This window comes from Pseudopipra pipra, chromosome 7 (assembly GCF_036250125.1).
Source record: "Pseudopipra pipra isolate bDixPip1 chromosome 7, bDixPip1.hap1, whole genome shotgun sequence".
In the NCBI taxonomy this organism is placed as follows: Eukaryota; Metazoa; Chordata; class Aves; order Passeriformes; family Pipridae; genus Pseudopipra; species Pseudopipra pipra.
Window position 1 is genome coordinate 4,336,992 of NC_087555.1, and position 18,095 is coordinate 4,355,086.

An 18,095-nucleotide genomic window follows, 5' to 3' on the forward strand; every position below is an offset into this window, starting at 1 on the left:
TGAGGCAGGCTTAGTCCCCCTGGAGGACTGACATCCCCATTTTTGAGGCCTAATTCCATGAAGTCTCCTGTGATAATTTCTTAGACAGCGATGAAAAGCGGCTGGAGCCAGCCTTTGGCATTGAGGGGGACGAGCCCAGCGGGTCGCTGGAGTGTCTTGATAGGGCAACAAAGGCATCCAAAGGCTTGGACAACAGTGATCCTGTCGTATGTGCTTAAAGCCTTTTTTCATCCCTTGCAAACGCGGGTTCCTGGGGTTGATCAATATTAAAACGCTTCCTTAAAGATGCACCTTGTGATGGTATTCTCGTGCTGAAGGGTTGCTCTTGTTGAAGTTATTGTTGGCTTTGAGTGGAGGCAGTGTTTGTAGGAGTCATCCTTCTGACACCGGGCTGAAGGTGTCAGCCTGGCCACGCAGGGCCATGGCAAATACCCACCAGCGGCATCTGTGCCTGCCCAGAGGGACCACAGTCCAGGCTCCTTGATGCTCCCCAGACCTGCAGCAGCAAGCTGGAGGTTTTCTGTTCCTCGCTCCCCTCTTCACTCCCCATAGCAGGATCAAGCAATGTGTTACCCTGCACTGAGGGGGTGAGAGAATGTCCCGACCCGTGGGCTCAGCTTGTAGCAGCGTGTGGGGTATTGATTTATAGCCTTCAAAGGATGGCAGGGCATAATGAGTAGGGCAGCTGCCAATAGCTCCGTGTCACCAGAAGCCTGTGACTCCCCATGTGTTAAAGCTTTGCTGCTCCTCAGTAGTTCAGATGGCTTTGTGTCTGTCAGAGCAGGCACAATTTGTCAGGTTCTTGGGGTGCGCCTACATTTTCTGAACCCTTTTTGAAGCTATTTCTGCATTTGATTTGACAGCCTAAAGCCCACAGAAGGGAAGAACGTAGCTGGTTTGTAGGCATGCAGCCCTCACGTTTAACTTGGACATCGTAGCCTGCTCATAAACCCCAAGTAACAGCAGTTTTGAAAGCCCTCTGCAGTATTGATTTATATTTTTTTGCAGCATCAGCATCACTTTAAAGAACAAGAGATTTTGTAATGCAGTTGTAAATTATTCCTGTAAGTACTTTAAGTGCCTCATGGGAGGGCATGTTCGTTCACGATGCTTTGTAATTTATTTCTTCTCCTGTTTTTCAGCTGTGCAATAAAACATTTGTGAATATCCAGGAATGAGGATCCACCCAGGAACGAGGATCCTTAGAGATGGCATTGACATGTACCAGGCTTACTTTAAAACCCTTGTATGATCTGCAGGAAGGAGAAAAGGAAGGTAGGAATAAGTATGAGAGTTTCCTGAAACCTATGTGGCAAGTTACAAGCTCCTGACAAGTTCTAAACATGGTCATTTTGCTTCTTGAATCCTCTCCCAGGGGTTCCCACTGGGGACTTTGTGGAATGGACTGTCTTTGCTAAGTACTGCTGGTGGTGGGACTCTTAGCTTGGGTTTTATTATGCAGTGTCATTCTCTGTGGATGCAATCAGTTGTATTTTAGAACTACGCTGTTTTACTGTTGGTTCTAAGAGTGACTTTGTCCAGGTCTAACCTTGGATGTCTCGGCCAAACACAATTCATGTTATCTTCAGCAGAGCCACATTTTGACTCTCAAGAGTGTTGTTTTACCCTCTTTCTGTCTAAGTCCTTGTTAGGCTGTTTGATGTTTAACTGGTAGCCTCAGATCCTAAAGGATTCCAAAAGCAGCTGTCCCAAAGTGTGAAGTTTCAGGTGTAACTCAGAGAAGACTTCAATGGCCAAATGTAGGCAAGGGGTGAAAAGCCTCAGTTGGGTCTTGCTGGTGTGAGCAGGGTTATGTCATCCCAGATACTTTTTGAGTAAATAAGTGGCTTTGTTGTACATTACTTGAAAGAAGCCCAACACGAAATTACTCTGTTGACTTCACTGACCTCAAAAACTCTCATAGCCAGTTAATCTGTCTCATTGCCCTGTTCTGTGTGGATTTGTTATGGGGATGTAAATGCTGGTTGAAATCTTACAAAGGTAAATTTTTCTCGAGTGGGAAGGTCAAGAGATTGCTGTTCAGTACATAGACAGAGAAATAGTCTTTATTTCTGGCTCCATGTTGGGATTTCCAGCTCAGTGCTCTTCCAGGCGTGCTCATGGAATGCCAGCAAATCCTTGTAGGTGAGGCAGGGCACGATGGTCCTTTGACAAAACAATCCTGAGGGGTTGAGATTCCATCAGCGTGCACCCATCTGCTCAGATTAGCTGACACAGAACTAACAGTGGTTGTATGGCTCAGGGCATGAAGTAAATACCCGTCACGTTGATCTCTGGAGCAAAGGAATTGTTTGTGGCGTCTTGACCTGACGCTGAACTCCTTGCGCTGAACTCCTGGGCAATCACAAAGGATTATTGATAGTTACAGCCCAAACGCAGTGAGCAGTACCTTTTGCTCTGTGCAAACACACTGTGCACGCTTGTGAGACCAATTAGGAGTCCCAGGGTCTGCCCTAAATTCATTCTTGTTTTGCTTCTGACCTCCTGGCATGTCCTCGCTCACACAAGAAGTTGTTCTGGAGCGCCTGGTCACAGGCACCAGGTGTTTGCCCCACTGTGGCCAGCTGTCCCTGCTACCCAGCCAGTTGTCTGTGCTAATAAATACTTCATGCCCAAGTCCTGAAGAACGGACCAAAATGCCTTGATGAACCTGGAAAACCCCGAAAGCATGTGTAACCTCTGTTTTGCAAGCCCAGTCACCCCTGATGTGTGGGCCTCTTGCCTGGAACAATTATCTGCTCAGTGAAGATCTTGCAGATCGCTTGGAAGTGCCTTTTGCCCTCCCTTTATTCCATCTGGCCATTAATGGGTTGTTGGGGGCTGCAGAGGATTTAGCCCGACCAGCAGAGGTTGCAGCTGGCCTGGTGGCAATCCTGCTGCTCCCAGCCCTGGCTCCGTGCAATAACCCACACATTCCCCTGCCTTGCTCCCTGAGCCAGCTGTGGGTGTGTACCGATTACACCGCTGGGCTTGACCATCAGCGTCCCGACTCATCACTGCAGCTTGGCTGCAAAACCAAGGGGATCTTTTTCTTCTCTATGTTAAGAGCGTGATTGAGTCCTCCTGTTTCTGTGCAAGAGCCTGGAGCAGCTGCCTCCGTTCTCCCCTGGCTGGACTGTGTTTCTCAGGATACAGGAGGGATGCCAACGAAGCAATGTCCCTCCTGGGAGAGGGTTGGATGGATCGTGTTAATGGAGCTCCAGCAGAAAGCTTCACTCACGAAGGGTGTGGGGAGTAGCAGCTGATCTAGACCAAATGATGACTTAACCTTGCCTGAAAATTAAGACGTCATTCCTTCAATTTCTGTCCTGCTGGAAAACTGAAATATTTTCATGAAACCCAACTTTTTTTCGTGAGAAAACCTTCTTTCTATCCAAAGCCTGCCTGTTGGAACGCTCCCCACCAGCTCTATTGGTGGGCTGGGGAGTTTTCCAGGACTAGCCTGAAGTTTCCATCAGGCATCATAAGGCATTGTTGGGGTTTTTTTTGTTTGTTTATTTGTTTGCTTTTTAAGGCAGCCAAGCAACATAACTGCTGGCAAGAACTTTAGTACCTGATTCATCCTTATAAGATGCTCTGTAAAGCAAGAAGGCATGTTCCAGAGCTTTCTGCAACTTGCTTTTAAAACTGAATTTTCTCTAATACCCCAAGCAAGACTTAATAAATGGCTCAAGTGTTTGTCTCAATTTAGGTGCTTAATTTGTTCTCAATTTGTTTCAGATGAGGCATGTTGCATTTATCTCATGACCCTGTAAACACAAATTGTCTTGCCATCCCGTAAGTAGCCCCTCTCTCCTTTCAAACGTTATTTTTGTTCACCTTCCTGGCATCCAGTTTTAAATAAATATATTAAACTCAGAGGAGCATGGTTCTCTGCTTCCCACTCTCCTGGTTTCCTTGAGGTCAGCAAGGGCTGCACCAATTTACACTGATAGTTTTGATGTCAGCTCTACGTTTCTTTCTGACCTTTCATTTGAAAGCTATTCTGGTGGAGAACAAATTTTTGGCTATTTAGAGAGTGGAAAGGAGCCTCAGGGAATGTCCTTTTTCTCAGTGCCAGTAATATCATGACTGGAAAACAGCTCCTTTCTTTTTCTTTTGTGCCTTGGTGCAGCTGAAAGGTGCTGGAGAAGACCCTGGAAAGCGAAGGTCGTGCAGAGGGAGGAGAGGATGGGACATCCTTCCTGCAAAGGGAGGAGCAGGGTAGCCTCTGGCTATCCAGTACATGATGTAACTCCACCCATCAGATCCTGGAAATGACTTCAGACTGGCTTAAGGATGGAACACCACCAAGGAATGACATTTTGCTTGGATTTTTAAAGTTCTAGGCAGAGTCTCTGCCCCAGGTCTGGTTGGTAACTGAGCTCGTAACTTTGGTTTCCACTGCTTTGCTGGGGTTCATTCGTGTGCTTTGAAATGTGACTATTCATGAGGCAGTATCAGTGTTTTTTCCACCCCCTACTCCTGAGTGATTTCCCTTCCTTGTTATTCTTGTCCTGCTTCAGGCTGAATTACACCGGTCAGGAGAGATAGAGTTGAAATAACCACAGCTTTAAGTTGAAGACTGTTTGCTGCATTAAAAAAAAGGCTTAATTCCCTCTCCATCAAGCTTAGGATATTAAAACCCATGATTCTCCCTCTTTTCTAATTAGTTTTATTGGTGTGAGCTGCCATGCTGTGCTCAGATACTGTGACTGCAATGCACTCGATACCTGAGCAAAGAAGGGGCAGGTAATGGATAAAAGACTGTGCAGGTCTTCCTCCTCACTGGGACCTCTCCTGAGTGCTAGAAAATCTCCAGGATTGGTTTTCCTCATGTTCCTTGCTGTTCTAGGCGGAAATGACTTTTAAAAAAGGAGCATTAAGACGCTCCTGAAAACATATGTCTCAGGGAAAAGAGGGGTTGAGACATTGAGCTACTGTGATGATGGATGTTTTTTGTGAAGGGAAGATGTGCCCGTTCAAAAATACTTGTGCTTCCATGTGTATATTCCATAGACTTGCCTCGGCAGAGCAAATCCTCGCTGCACTGCAGGTTAGGTGGGAAGCGACTGGGCAACCACCTGCAAAGTCACTGTGGGGCGACTGCTCTGTGCCTTTTTTCTGTCATTCCTGATCTGGAAGAGAGAGAGTCGTGTAAAGAACTTCCCAGCACTAGAAAGTTTCTGTGAGCTGGCATTGCTTGGCTGTGAATATTCATGTGCAACTTGTTTCTGGAGCAAAAACGTGAGCAGGGCTGTGGTGCTGCGAATTGCAAGTGAAAGTGTTGATTTTCACACAGTTATAAAAGAAATCCCACTTTGTGAAGATTTTGCTTGAGTCAGAGGTGAAGTTCCTGTCAACTTTAAAGGGTGCAGATCTGAAACGCTGAGTTTGAATATTGAGACCCTCTTAAAATACTTTGTTTCATCGGAAAGATTCCCAGGCTCTCTCAGCATGTTACTTTGTCAAACTCACCTTTTTTTCCCCCGAGAGAAGTTGGAGCCTGACTTATTATTCAGCTTTCTATTGCAGCTTTGTTTAGTGGAGTTTATACATTCTTAGATCAAACATTATACAATCTGACCAGGAATCATGCAATCGCAGTGGGAGATGGGAAGGAACAGCATAATTTATTCTATAAACAAAGGCATCATCTACATTAAAGTACAAGTTGGTTAATAAAATGGGTTTTAACGCAATAGAAAAAATAAATATGCAGCTTTCCCTGAGCTGTGTTTAGAAATAGTTGCACTCAAATGAGGAATGTGGCACTCGTGCTTCCCACAGAGGCTGCCTTCATCTCCTGAAAGCAGCTACCCTGGTCCATCTTGTCTGGGAAGACTAGAGGGATTTGACCAGACCCCATTTGTAAAATGGAGTGGGTAATGAATGCCAGCAGAAGGACTACACTGCATTTAATATTTCCTCTGAGATGAACCAGTTGCTCTAGGCTGGGATCATGCGCAAGCTCATGCTGAGGAGAACTCTGAGGATACTGAGAATGGGCATAAAAAGGTGATGTCAAAGGATAGTAGGTCTTCTTGTTATCTACAGCTTGTTCTGGAGGATGCCTGTGTCAGACCCTTGTAGGACAGCTTTGCTGGTAAAGTTGTGACTTTGGCAAAATTTCCAAATTACTGTGTTTTGGCTGCTGGGTGGACAGAGAATCCTCCTGAGTCTTTGCTGGACAACCAGAAGCTGGAAAATTTACTGAGTGAGAAATGTGTTATGGGTAGGGGCTGGTGAGTCAAGCTGCTGCTTCTGGATCTGAGGAGGAGGAGAGTTGGGGGAGATTGTCCCCTTTTTTCTGAGGATGTATTGCAGCGTGGGCAGGGAGCTACCTGCACTACAGACCCAGGAAGTATCAGCTGGATTGAAACTTGCTTTATCCAAGAAATGTTATAAAAGCTCCTAGCAGAGGAGAAAGGCTAACTTCAGGGAAGGTAGTGGTACAACTCCCCTTAGCATGAGCCAGGAGAAGATTTCATCCTGGAGCTTCAGCGAGTACAACCAGCATTTCTCCTGGAGCATAAACCAGGAGTTATTGCTCACATGTGCACACAGGAGTGCTCAGAGCCTGGCCACTGAGACCTTTCCTTGGGGATCCATATAAAATACCTCTCACAAAAGCTGCCCTGTGCCTGAGCAGAGGAATTCCTGCTCGTGACGTTAAAAATGGTAAAAAAAAAAAAGAAGAACCCACCACCCCTTTTTTCACACACACACAGTCACACACCTCTTATCTTCCTGCCAGTGTGGCGGAGATCTCAGCACGGCTAAACAGCACACACCGTATGGGACACTAAAATTGCTGCCAGGGAAGTGCTTTCAGTCCCTGCTCTGAATACTACCAATGCAAAAAAATGTCCCCTTTGTCATGGTGGTGAATGAATTTTCTTGTTCCCCTTTCTGCTTGGATTTATGTTAACCCTGGCTTTCAGCCGAGTTTGATCTGCTCACTTTATTGTATTGCAAACAGTAGTCAATAGCTCTTCAGCTCGAGATCGCCTGGATTTATTTTCAGGTCAAGTCAGCTCTCCTTGACCCAAGTCTGAACCAAAATACATTCCCAGAAGATTCCCCGACAGGATATGGGATCCAAAGACAGAGTGACATTGTGACGAGTTCAGGGTTCGGGCTCAGTACAACAGAGCCCCTGTTGGTGTAGGGAAGGCACCGAGCAATCCTTCTTATTTCAGAGCTGGGTCCTCTCCTGGGGCAACTGACAGCAGATTTTGTCACCCATCAGTCACTTCTCTTCATGAGCAATGTCATGCCATAAAACCATGGAATGGTTTGGGTTGGAAAGGACAGTAAAGCTCATCTCACTCCACCCCCCTTCCCTGGGCAGGGACATCTTCCACTAGACCAGGTTGCTCCCGTTGCATTCCTGGTGTTTGTGGTCTGAAGGGGAGCCAGTCCCAGCTCCTTATGGATGTGTTTGCATGGCTCTAACACGCCTGCATGGAATTTGCTATGCAAGCTTTAAGCAACTGATGAGATGGTCTGCATTTGTTTTTATTATTTTTATTTTAAGGAAAAGTGTAATCTCTTTTGGGGACTGCCTGGCACAGAGGCGGGACCAACTGATACTGCATCGTGAAGTGAAAAACACAGCTTTGAGGACTTGTGGCTAAAATGGAATGAACTCATGGATTTATCCTGGATGATAAATCTTCCTTCAAAAGAAGGCAGCCTTATGTTTGGTACAATAGACTGTTTATTTCTTCTATGGAAAAAAAAAAAAAGAAAAGAAGTGGTGTAATCAGATAGAATTAGCTTTCCAGGGGCCCTGGGCAAAAGCTAAAGCTCAGACTGCCTCCTTCTTCTGCTCACATTGGATTATATGAGTAGTCTAAGACCTCTCTGCCTTCCTACAGTGTTGGGCTATGTGCTGCTACCAGTGTGCCTTGAATATCAATCCAGTGTTAAACTTCCCAGCAACAAGGGTTTCCACAGAAATTAAGTGTCCAAGTGTTTGGCTGGTATAAACTGCTTGTTTCAGCTGGGAACCTGGCCCAGGTATGGAAAAAAAAAATACAGCCTTATTAGTGTTTTTCATCTCGAGCAGGTGTTGGATACACATGGCAAATACACAACTAAGGTACAGCTGGCTTAGTGTTGTATTAGGAGTCTGTGGGGTGTGCGCTGACTTTGTTGTTTGGGCTGTTCGTGGTTAATGTTTTCTCAGCCCTTTTTCATTTTATCTAGACATGTAATTCCCTGGGAACAGCCCCGTGTGCAGTTCTGTGATGCCCTAAATTTCACACCTCATTGGGGTGTTCGGGGAAGCTGTCAGAGACATAGCTGGGCAAAGGGAAGGAGGGAAGCGGGAAGTCCACAGGAGTTTGCACGGGGACAATGCAGTTGGCGTGATAAGCAAATCCCATCTTTTCTGATGGGTCAAGTGGGTTATCTGTGCCTGAGCTGGCTGAGAGGGTGATGTGGTTAAAGGGGCATGAATTGTTTTAGGGCTCAGGAGCTGCTCAGCAGTCGCTGTTATCTTGTGCAGAAATCTTAAACTGATTTTTCCCCTTGTTCCACTGGAATAAAATACTTTGGATTGGGAGTTACCACAGAGGAAGGACAAGGACATGAGCAGTTGCTGTACAGTAAGTTATGTTTGCTGAACCCCTTCCTGTAGCTGTTGTGAGAGCTTTTGTCACGATCCACAGGTTCCTCCTGAGGGAACAGGAGACAGCAGGGCTCCTCAGGGACCTGTGCTTAGAGTGAGTGTCTGGAGAATGTGCATGGTGGGCAGGAGTCTCATCCCAGTGCCCTCCGTGCCTGGAGCCAAGCTAGAGGAGTTCAAATCTACGTCCCACGTGGGGCTGTGCTGACCACCCTGTTACAGGTACGGAGGGACAAAGGGAGGAGGCATGTGCCTGTTTCAAAGGAACACAACATTTGTGGGGTCAGGAGAGAGGTGGGAAGCCAAAGATGGAGTGGGACCAATATGTGTGGAAGGGGGCCATGAGACCAGTCCCACACTGACTTTATTTACTTAACATTTTCAAGGAGTTGCTGCTAAATGGGGGTGACTGTCATTCTCAGCTCCCATGCTCGGGCTTAGCTCCAGGAACTCCAGTCCAGCTCTGCTGACTGTCAGCAGCTGGAACTTGGGCCCTGTGTTTAATGTCCCTTCCTCGGTGCTCATGCAGTCAGTGTTCCTTGCCAAGATTATATTTATTTTCCTTCCTAAAGGACTGCTCTAAACATCATACTTTAAAACAATATGCCTTTTTCCCCCACAGAGAACAATATAATATGCCACCGTTGAATTAATATGTCCATGAAAAGTGAATATAATCTCCCCAGTAGATCCGCTTTCCAAAAGATTTATGATTTAATGAATTTTTTATTTCTTACTGGCCTGTAATATTCAGTCATTTTACACCTAGCAGGACTCTTTCCCATGGAAGCAAGGGAAGGTAGGGGGGGATCCCATCACCCTCATTCCAACTCCTTTCTTTCCTCTCTGTCCCTGGCGGGCTACTTGTCACCAATGCAGGTTTTCCTGCCATAGCATGGCTTCTGTCAAAACCTGCCCTTGCCACGTTAATGTCACCCTGCTAGTTTGAGACTGTGCTGTGCAGAGAGGAGAAGTTTATGGATAGTGTTTATGTAAAAATCAGTGCCTCTGAAAAGTGTTCTCTGCTGGCTGCTTGGCTGCTCCAGGCAGGATTCTGGCTCAGGGTTTGGTTTCATCCTCCTCATGGTCACACTCCAGCACGCCCTCTAATAAATGGCAGTAATGCCAATTATGAAGCAGCAAATAACATCCATAGGTAACACCTTTATTTAGTGGAAAGGGTAAGAGGGAAATGAACTGTGAAGGAGAGAGAGCCATCTCCAGTAGTTATTAAAACAGGGGTAATATTCCTAATTGCACCACAACTGATTTCCCTAAAAGCTCTCATCACATTGAAAACAGTAAATCAAATGCTCTGCCACCCTCTCCTCAGGGATCCTGCTGAGTTGCTTGGCTTTGGGAAAGGTTACTGGGATTGACAGAAAATACCCTACCATGCAGGTGGGCAAGATCTTACACTCTTCTCCTGTTGCGTCCCCCCTCCATCCCTGGAGGTGTCCAAGGAATGACTGGACATGGCACTCAGAGCTCTGGGCTGGGTGACAAGGTGGGGATCGAGCACAGGTTGGACTCGGTGGTCTTGGAGGTCTTTTCCAACCTCAGTAATTCTGTGATTCCGTCTTTGGGTGGAAAAAGCCAGAGAATGGTTAAAATCCTGGGTGGCCCAGCTGTCAGAGGCCACGTGAAGATCCGTGTGCTTTGTGTTGTCTCCCTGAATCAGGGCTGTTCACCGTCACTTGTCAGCAGGCGAGTGCTGACGGCCCCGGGGTTGGGCAGCACTGGAACACACGGATCTCTCCCGGCAGCTCTTTGCAGGGCTTTCAGCGTGTGCTGCCTCAAACCACAGATGCTGGAGCCCGAAAATCTTCCCCTTCACTTTGGTCCTTATTGTTGTGGTGGAGAAGGTGAAAATGCAGCTTTGGAGCTGCAGTGTAGATGGAAACCAGCCCCCTGAGGGGTTTCTGCAGTAAAAATATTGTATCTCATGAACCTTTAAACTAACAGGTGGGTGGTATGGAGGAGGAGGAGGGGAAGTCTGTACTGTGATTTCTCTTTGATTGTTTGGTTAGTGATTTAGGCTGGGCTAGGGGAAGCAGAAGCCTTGCCCTAGGATGGGTCGTGGTTGCCCTGGCAGCCTCTCCCTGGACTTCTCTTCCTTTTTACTCCATTTTTAAGAGGTCAGCTTCCTTCTGCCTCCGTTTCCCGAGCACTGGCTTTCCCACTCCCTTCCTTCAGTTTGGGGAACCTCTGGCTTTCTCCATCCTTGCTCAGAGGAGGACACTGGTGAAGCAGCCTACGAGCACAGGTCCCTTCCCTGTGTTGCCTCAAGTGCAGTGATGGGGAGGCTGCTTCTCCCTGCTCTCTTCCCTTGGTTTCCTCATCGTGCATCTCTTCCAAACCGGATGGGCTGGAGCTGGACAGGACACCAGCCCTGTGGCTTTCCTGATGGCTGCTGACACTGCTCTAGGCATGGTCTGGCACTAAATGACTCGATTGTTCTCTGTTGGCAGGGGAAGTGGAGCTGGGCAGTACCGCAGTCGCTGTCTGCTGGAAACTTGCTGCTCGTTTCCCTTCTGCTGTGATTTCAGAGGGGACTCCTGATGCAGTCATCTATTTATTCCTTTTGTTAGCGTAGTGGCTTGTTCCTCCATCCATCATCCAACCGATGTGGTGAGGAACGTGACTGGGAGAGGACAGAGAACGAGATGTCTCGAAAGAGGGAGGAAGCAGTGCTGTGTTTTCATGCAGCGGCCTGCTGGCGCTGGCTCCAAGGATTGCAGGAAGCTCTTTTTTACCTTTGTACACTTCATGGATCACAGCCTGATTTCCTCCAGGGCTCTCCCTGGCTCTGTCAGGCGATGTGGGTGTTTGCACTCTGGCTGGAGCGTTCTCTGCGTGAGCGCGGTGCTGCTCCCGCCTCGCTCCTGCCGCACGCAAACCCTCTCCTGTGCGATGGGGAAACCTCTCCCTTTGTCCCGTTTGGATGTTTGCTGTGCGATCGAAAAGCTCCCCCACCCAACACATATGGCACTTTGCCTTATTGGCTTTCTCTCTCACCCCCCAAAAACCACGTCTTTCTAGCACTCGAAGCTGCCAACCTGCATTTTTTTATTTTTTAAACTTTCTGTTGACTTGAGTAGGCAGGGCTGGGTATCAACTTCCATCTGCCTCCCAGCTGGAAAGGGAAGCCTTAAGAGAAAATGAGGATGCTTGCAGTCTGCATTCCCAATGTCAACAGGGAGAAGCTGTGGAGATTGTGGGAAATGACTGATTTTTTTTTTTCTCTCTCCCCCATTAGTAAAAGTTTGTGCTTTTGGAGCATAAAAGAATATATTGCTGTAGTTCAGGCCGTTAAACAAAATATGAATGTGAAACAAAGCATTAAATAATGATCTGGCTTTCAGTGCTGTGTTTTGCCCAGCACTCGGTGCCTCCTCTCCTGCTGTACCTATCTCTGAGAGTCAGAGCTCGCTCTTAGGTGTGTTTATCTGCAGTGCTGAGCACAGTGGAGCATTGACCTTATGCAGGGCCCCCCATCGTCTGGGGAAAGCAGAAGCTTGTTGTGGAAAGACCTCAAGACAAACCTAATGAGGTTTGTGAACATAATTAGGTTCCCTGCTGCCCTGTGAAGGTGGCCAGTCCCTCCTCATCATGTTGCCACAGACTCCTGTGTAGCAGGTGAAAGCTGCAGAACTTTGCTTTCCCTATTTCTTGAATCATAAAAAGCTCTGGGTTGGAAGGGCCCTTACAGAGATCATCTTGTTCCACCCCCTGCCATGGGCAGGGACACCTTCCACTAGCCCAGGTTGCTCCGAGCCCCGTCCAACCTGGCCTTGGACACTTCCAGGGATGGGGCAGCCACAGCTTCTCTGGGCAACCTGTGCCAGGGCCTCCCCACCCTCACAGGAAAAATTTCCTTCCCAATATCCCATCTAACCCTGCCCTCTGGCAGTTTGAAGCCATTCCTCCTTGTCCTAGCACTCCAGGCCCTTTAGGCACTGGAAGGGACTCTAAGGTCTCCTTGAAGCCTTTTTTTCTCCAGGCTGAACACCCCTGGCTCTCCTATTCCTGTGAGTGGTGGATCACCTGGACAGCTGCATCTACAAGTGTTGTTGGCTACAGGACTATCTGCAATCACATCTTTGGGGACACCTGCTTGGATTGGCAGCAGATCCCAATTAATCATGGCAAGATCCTCTGCTGATCTTATCTGGGGTGCCCAGCTCTGCTTGCTCTGTTCTGGGGAGGTGGTTTTGTATCATTCAGTTTTGTCATGCCTGAACACTGAGCAAAATCTACCTGTCACAATGGAAAGGGAACAGGCCCTGGCTGTCCTGTGTGAGGAACATGCTCCCCATGAAAAGATTGCTGAAGGGAGGAACCCAGAGAGGACAGCGAGGGCTCTGCCCTTGGCAAAATGCAGGTGAGGGAAGGTTGCCAGTGACTCCTGGACACCCAGCAGCTTTGTGGTTGCAGGTGCTGGCTGGTATTTTTAGAGAGCTGTGGAAGACATTGGACTACTTGGTGTTATTTTCTGGCACACCAGCTAAGGAAAAACCACTCCACTTGCTTTTTTGGCTGAGTGACTGGAGTTCTGCTGGAGTAACTTTATTTATTTTTTTTTTCCCTAGGATTTTCAGAGCCTGATTTAGCCAAGTGCTTCAGTACAATGCTTATTTTTAAACATAATCCTGTCATTGTCTGAACTCATCGTGCTTCAATCCCACCAAATCTATGGACTTGGTTGAGCGCTTGGAATTTGAGCAGATGCTGAAACACTTTGCTTACTGACAGCTGTGAAGTTTGGAGGACCTCATCCAAGAAAAATGGGGGTCAGGAAGGGAGATGAGGTACCTTACATCACACTCTCTCCGTTTTGAAATGGTGGGAGATTTGTCCCTCTGTTCTCCTCGTTCCCTGGCACCCAAACCCCCGGCAGTGTGTGAGCCAGAGGATGGGATGGTCCTGGTGGCTTCTGTGGCCATGCTGCAGGGCGGCACTTGGAGCTTGTGGCAGCCCAGATCTCGGTGGGGACAGAGGCACCACCAAAGGCCCACCAGTCAGGCCTCTCCTCAGCATGTCTCTGTGCCATGTGCTCCCCAGGACACCCCAGTGCAGTGCCTGCTGGGAGCTGTCGGAGGTCTCTGGGGATGCGTGGGACTGAGCTGGGAGGAGCACCAGGCATGCCTGGAGCTGCAGGAGTGCAATATCTACAGCTTAATCTTCTCTGTTCTGGCAGAAAAGCTGAAGCTGATTGTGCTGTCACATCTGCAAGTGTAAGTGTGATGTACTTGATTCTGTTCTTCGATGGGGGCAGAATTAAGGAATTGTGAGCTGAGAAAAAGAGTACATGTAAAATATCAATGTCTTTTTTTTTCCCAGAATTAAGACTGCTCTGCTTGCAGCTGGGAGTCCTTTTAACCTGCACCCTCACTCTTTTTACATGGGTCTCTTCCACCACAGAGTAAAATGTCTTGTTTTGCTGCATTTCTGACTTGGTTTAAGCTTGATAGCTTGTGCTGGACATTTTTGTGGGAAAATATGTTCTCTTTTTAAGCATGCATTTTTCAGCAGGTTTAATCATATAATCATAGGATGGTTTGGGTTGGAAGGGACCTCAAAGATCATCTGGTTTCACCCCCTACCATGGGCAGGGACACCTTCCACTAGCCCAGATTGCTCCAAGCCCTGTCCAACCTGGCCTTGGACACTTCCAGGGATGGGGCAGCCATAGCTTCTCTGGGCAACCTGTGCCAGGGCCTCACCACCCCGACAGGGAAGGATTATTTTTTGATATCTAATTTAAACCTACTCTCTTTCAGTTTGAAGCCTTTCCCCTTCTCCTGTTCGTTGCCTGGGGAAATAGGATTAAGCATTTTTGGGGAAACAAAATACATGCTTTCTGGGGGTGTTGAAGCCCCCAGGTTGCAAGGGCTAAAATTTAGCCCTATATCTTCCAAAAAGCAGTGGTTGAAATGTGTTAGCTAAGCTGTATCCCCTGGCTGGGCAGTGGCTCAGCAGTGCCAAGGTGATTTAGGCTCTGGGAACTCTACATGTTGGTGTGGGCTCCAGCAGCAGGGTTTGGGCAGGGTGACCCTGCTCCAGGTCACCTGGTGTTTTCAGAGCAGCCTGGAGGTATGTGCAGATCTAGGGATCAGCAGGTCGGCAGGTTGATAGTCCTCTAATCCCAGCATCTTCTCTGGGATGAAGGACAGACAGACCAACCCCCTTCCCTCCCATGGGCTCTGTTACCCCCCTGCCTTCCCTGTGCTCAGCAGCAGTGTGAAGGAAGGGATTTTCAGTTTTAGTCAGTGACTCTCTGGCCTCTTGTCACTTTTCCTTGGCGTTAGTTTCCCTTGGCATTAGTTTTTCTTGCCTTTGGGGAGGGAGCAGAGGTGAGGATCTGCTGCCTCCCCTTGCCTGGTCTGCTCAGTATTTACAGTGGCAAGGGGAAAACAAATCAAACCAGAAACCTGCTTTTCTTTTTTCTTCCTCTTATATATTTTCTCTCTGCTCTGTCCTTCTCTTTTTCTCAGCTTTTTCACTTTTTTTTCCTCTCACCCTTTCCTCTATTTTCTTTTCCTCCTTCTTTTCTCCCCTTCTCTCTTCATTCATCTCCCCCCTTTTTAACTCTGGGGTTTTTTTCCTCCCATCCCCCCCCCCCGCCCCTTTTCTCCCCTTCTTTCTTTTCTCCTCTTCTTCCTTTTCTCCCTGTTCTGCCCTCCTCTCTTCCATCATCTGTTCTTCTTCCATCTTTTCCCCTTCCCCCCTTTTTCCTCAGTATTTTGCTACTCCTTTCCCTCTCTTTCCCTCTCTTTCCCTCTTTTTCTTTTCTTTTCGTGGCTTCTGTTTCTCTTTTTTTCCTCGCTTCCCTCTCTCCTTTCCTCTCTCTCTTTCCCCCTCTTCTCCCCGCCTTCTCTCCCCCCCCGTCCCGTGTCACCCCTCGCCGTCCGCACCCCTCGCTCCCGTTCCGGAGCCCCCGCACGCTCGGCGCCGCCACCCTGCCGGGGCCGGGTCTGTATCGAGACGGGGCCGGGTGTGTTCGGAGCCGGGGCCGTGCCGTGCCGTGCCGTGCCGGGTGTGTTCGGAGCCGGGGCCGGGTGTGTTCCGAGCCGGCGGAGCCGCCCCCGTGGGCGGGGCCCTCGGTGCGGCCATAAAGGATGGGCGCGGGTGCCGCGTTCAGTCGCTCCGCCAGCGCTCCTCCGGCACGGGAGGTAAGAGAGGGGCGGCCCTGCCGAGCCCCGCACGGGATGCGGGAGGTGTGTGGGGGGGTCGCCCCGCGGGTGTCCTGGTCCCCAGCTGGTCCCCAGCCCGGCCCGGGTGTCCTGGCCGCCGCAGCCGCGCTCCCACGGTCCAAGCCCCCGCAGCCTCCCCGGCTGTGTCCGCATCCCTCGGCTCGCACTGCGTGGCGGGAGCCTCCTCTTCTCGCCCCCCACCTGGGTTCCTCGTGGCGGGAGGGTCCGGGGGACCGGCAGGAGCACTGCTCTCCCGCTGGGTGCCCCCGGGTGCCCAGGTGTGACCCCGCAGCTCCATCGGACGCTGCTTTCCCCCACCGTTAGTGTTTGTTTTTTCAGCTCGGAACTGCAGAAGAGTTTAAATGTGCTGGGCTCAGTCTTGCATAGCCCCTGGAGGGCATTGGGTGTCCTTTTGTGGAGGCCACGCAGCCTGGAGAAGGGGCTGTGCTGCCCATGCTGGAGAGCCAGGCTGGTCCTTTGACGTGGGAATGGTGAAGGTGTGTGGGTGGCAACCCGCCCAGCCATCCTGACTGTTCCTGGCATAGCTCGATTCCTTCTCCGCTCAGGAAGGGCTAAGCCAAGTTTGCCCGCACCCCTGAGCAGCTGGGAAGCAGATCTGAGTGCAGGCAGGACTGGGCTGTGGGATACTCTGGGTGGCAGACGGGGTGCTGAGAAGTTCCCTAAATTGTTGAGGGCTTGGACGCTGCCACACAGTGCTGGGCTGCCCTTCTGGGCAGGGATGCTTGTGCCTGTTTCTTTTTCGCAGCCTGCAGCAAGTCCTGTGCAGGAGGTGGGATGAGGAGTGTGCTGTCCCAGGACAGCTCTGGGTGTCTGGAGCAGGATTTCATGTGTGTCTCCTTTCCTTCGTGTCATAACTCCTGCCAGCTCCAGTGGCTGGACAGAGCACTCATGCCTGCCGGGTGAAGGGTTGATGGCCTGCAAGAGCTTTGCAGTGCTGTGGACAGAAAATGCAGCCCCAACTGCCTTCACCAGCTTTTTGGATACTGTGCTGTCTGTAGAGAGCGCTGAAGGTATTTTTTTTTAGGAGCACAGAGTGGCTTTATTGAGTTTGTCTAGTGGGTTCCCCCCTACACCTCCCAGCTAATCCGGGTGGGAGTCAGAGCTCGGGTTACAGCAGCTAATCCCAGACTACAGCCCCGCTGGTAGGGCTGTAATCTCAGGGTAGAGCCATCCTGCCCAGCAGGGCTCGGAGCCCGGGAGGCCGGGCGGTGTCGGGTTTTTATGGCCGCACTGGGGATGCGAAGCGCGGGCGGCCCCGGACAGATGGATGCACAGACAGATGGATGCACGTGCGTGCAGCAGCCCTGCTCTTGGACAGGAGACAGGCTGGGGTTTGGGCTGAGCATCGTTTGTGTTTGGTGGGATCCCCAGTGTGGCTCTGAGTGAGCAGCTGGGCTGGTGGTGCTCCCTCTCCTTCGCTGGTGGCCGTGGTGTCCCCAATGTGATGTAAGCCCTCGCTTCAGGGGCTTTCTGCTGCCCTGTTGGTGCCTCTCTGTCAGAATCTGACACCCCACAGCCAAGTCTGAGTTTTTTCTTCCTGAGGGATGTGCTGGAGGCTTGGCAGTGGACGGTCACAGCCCTGTCATGGAGGTTGTTTTGAGCTGTGGTCCTGAGATGTGGAATGAGCCTGCTCCCCTTGTTGGACCGTGTACCTTCCCAGAATAAGTTCAGGCCCATCCGTGCTACTTCTGTGGGGTGTTATGGGAGTAGCTCAGTGTTCCTCCTGCTCTGCTTGCTTTGCTGCTCCCAAATACCAGCAGGAACTGGTGATCTGTGCCATGGAACTTGGGAGTTTTCTGGCTTTTAGGGAGTTTCCTTTAGTTGCTGCAGGTTTTTGAGATACAGGGACTTGGGGATGGTGCTGCTTCTCCCTGTGTGTGAGAGGCTTGGAAAGGATTTGTGCTGGGGACACAGTGGTAGCGGTGGGACCCTGGGTGAGGTCTGGCAGGAGACCCATCCCTCTTTCCCACTGGCAGCCCTGGGATGAAGCAAGTATCCAGGGGAGCTGTGCCTGGGCAGCGCACATCCCAGGTGCCTGCACCAAAAGGATGGTACAGGCAGCTTGAGGGGGGCCTGTGTCTCTTGGGAGAAAGCATCAGCTCTTCTGCCCTGCATAAACATGGGTTAAATGGTTCTCTGCTTTCCTGAGGTGGAGCTGGAGGATCGTCTGTCCCAGCACAGAGAGCTACCACTGTTGCAGCTCCCTCTTTAACCAGTATTTTAGCAAAATCCGTGTTTAATTT

At 49.7% G+C, this 18,095-nt stretch overlaps 1 protein-coding gene across 1 annotated transcript in view; it reads left to right on the top strand.

The window, feature by feature from the left end:
- Window positions 1–857: 857 nt before the first annotated feature.
- The window catches only part of ACKR3 (atypical chemokine receptor 3), a 132,271-nt gene continuing 115,033 nt past the window's right edge, over window positions 858–18,095 (top strand). Inside the window, exons 1-3 of the mRNA XM_064660302.1 lie at window positions 858–1,064; window positions 1,143–1,275; window positions 13,228–13,446. The gene's annotated coding sequence lies outside the window, so the exon portion shown is untranslated. The remainder of the gene's footprint in view (window positions 1,065–1,142; window positions 1,276–13,227; window positions 13,447–18,095) is intronic.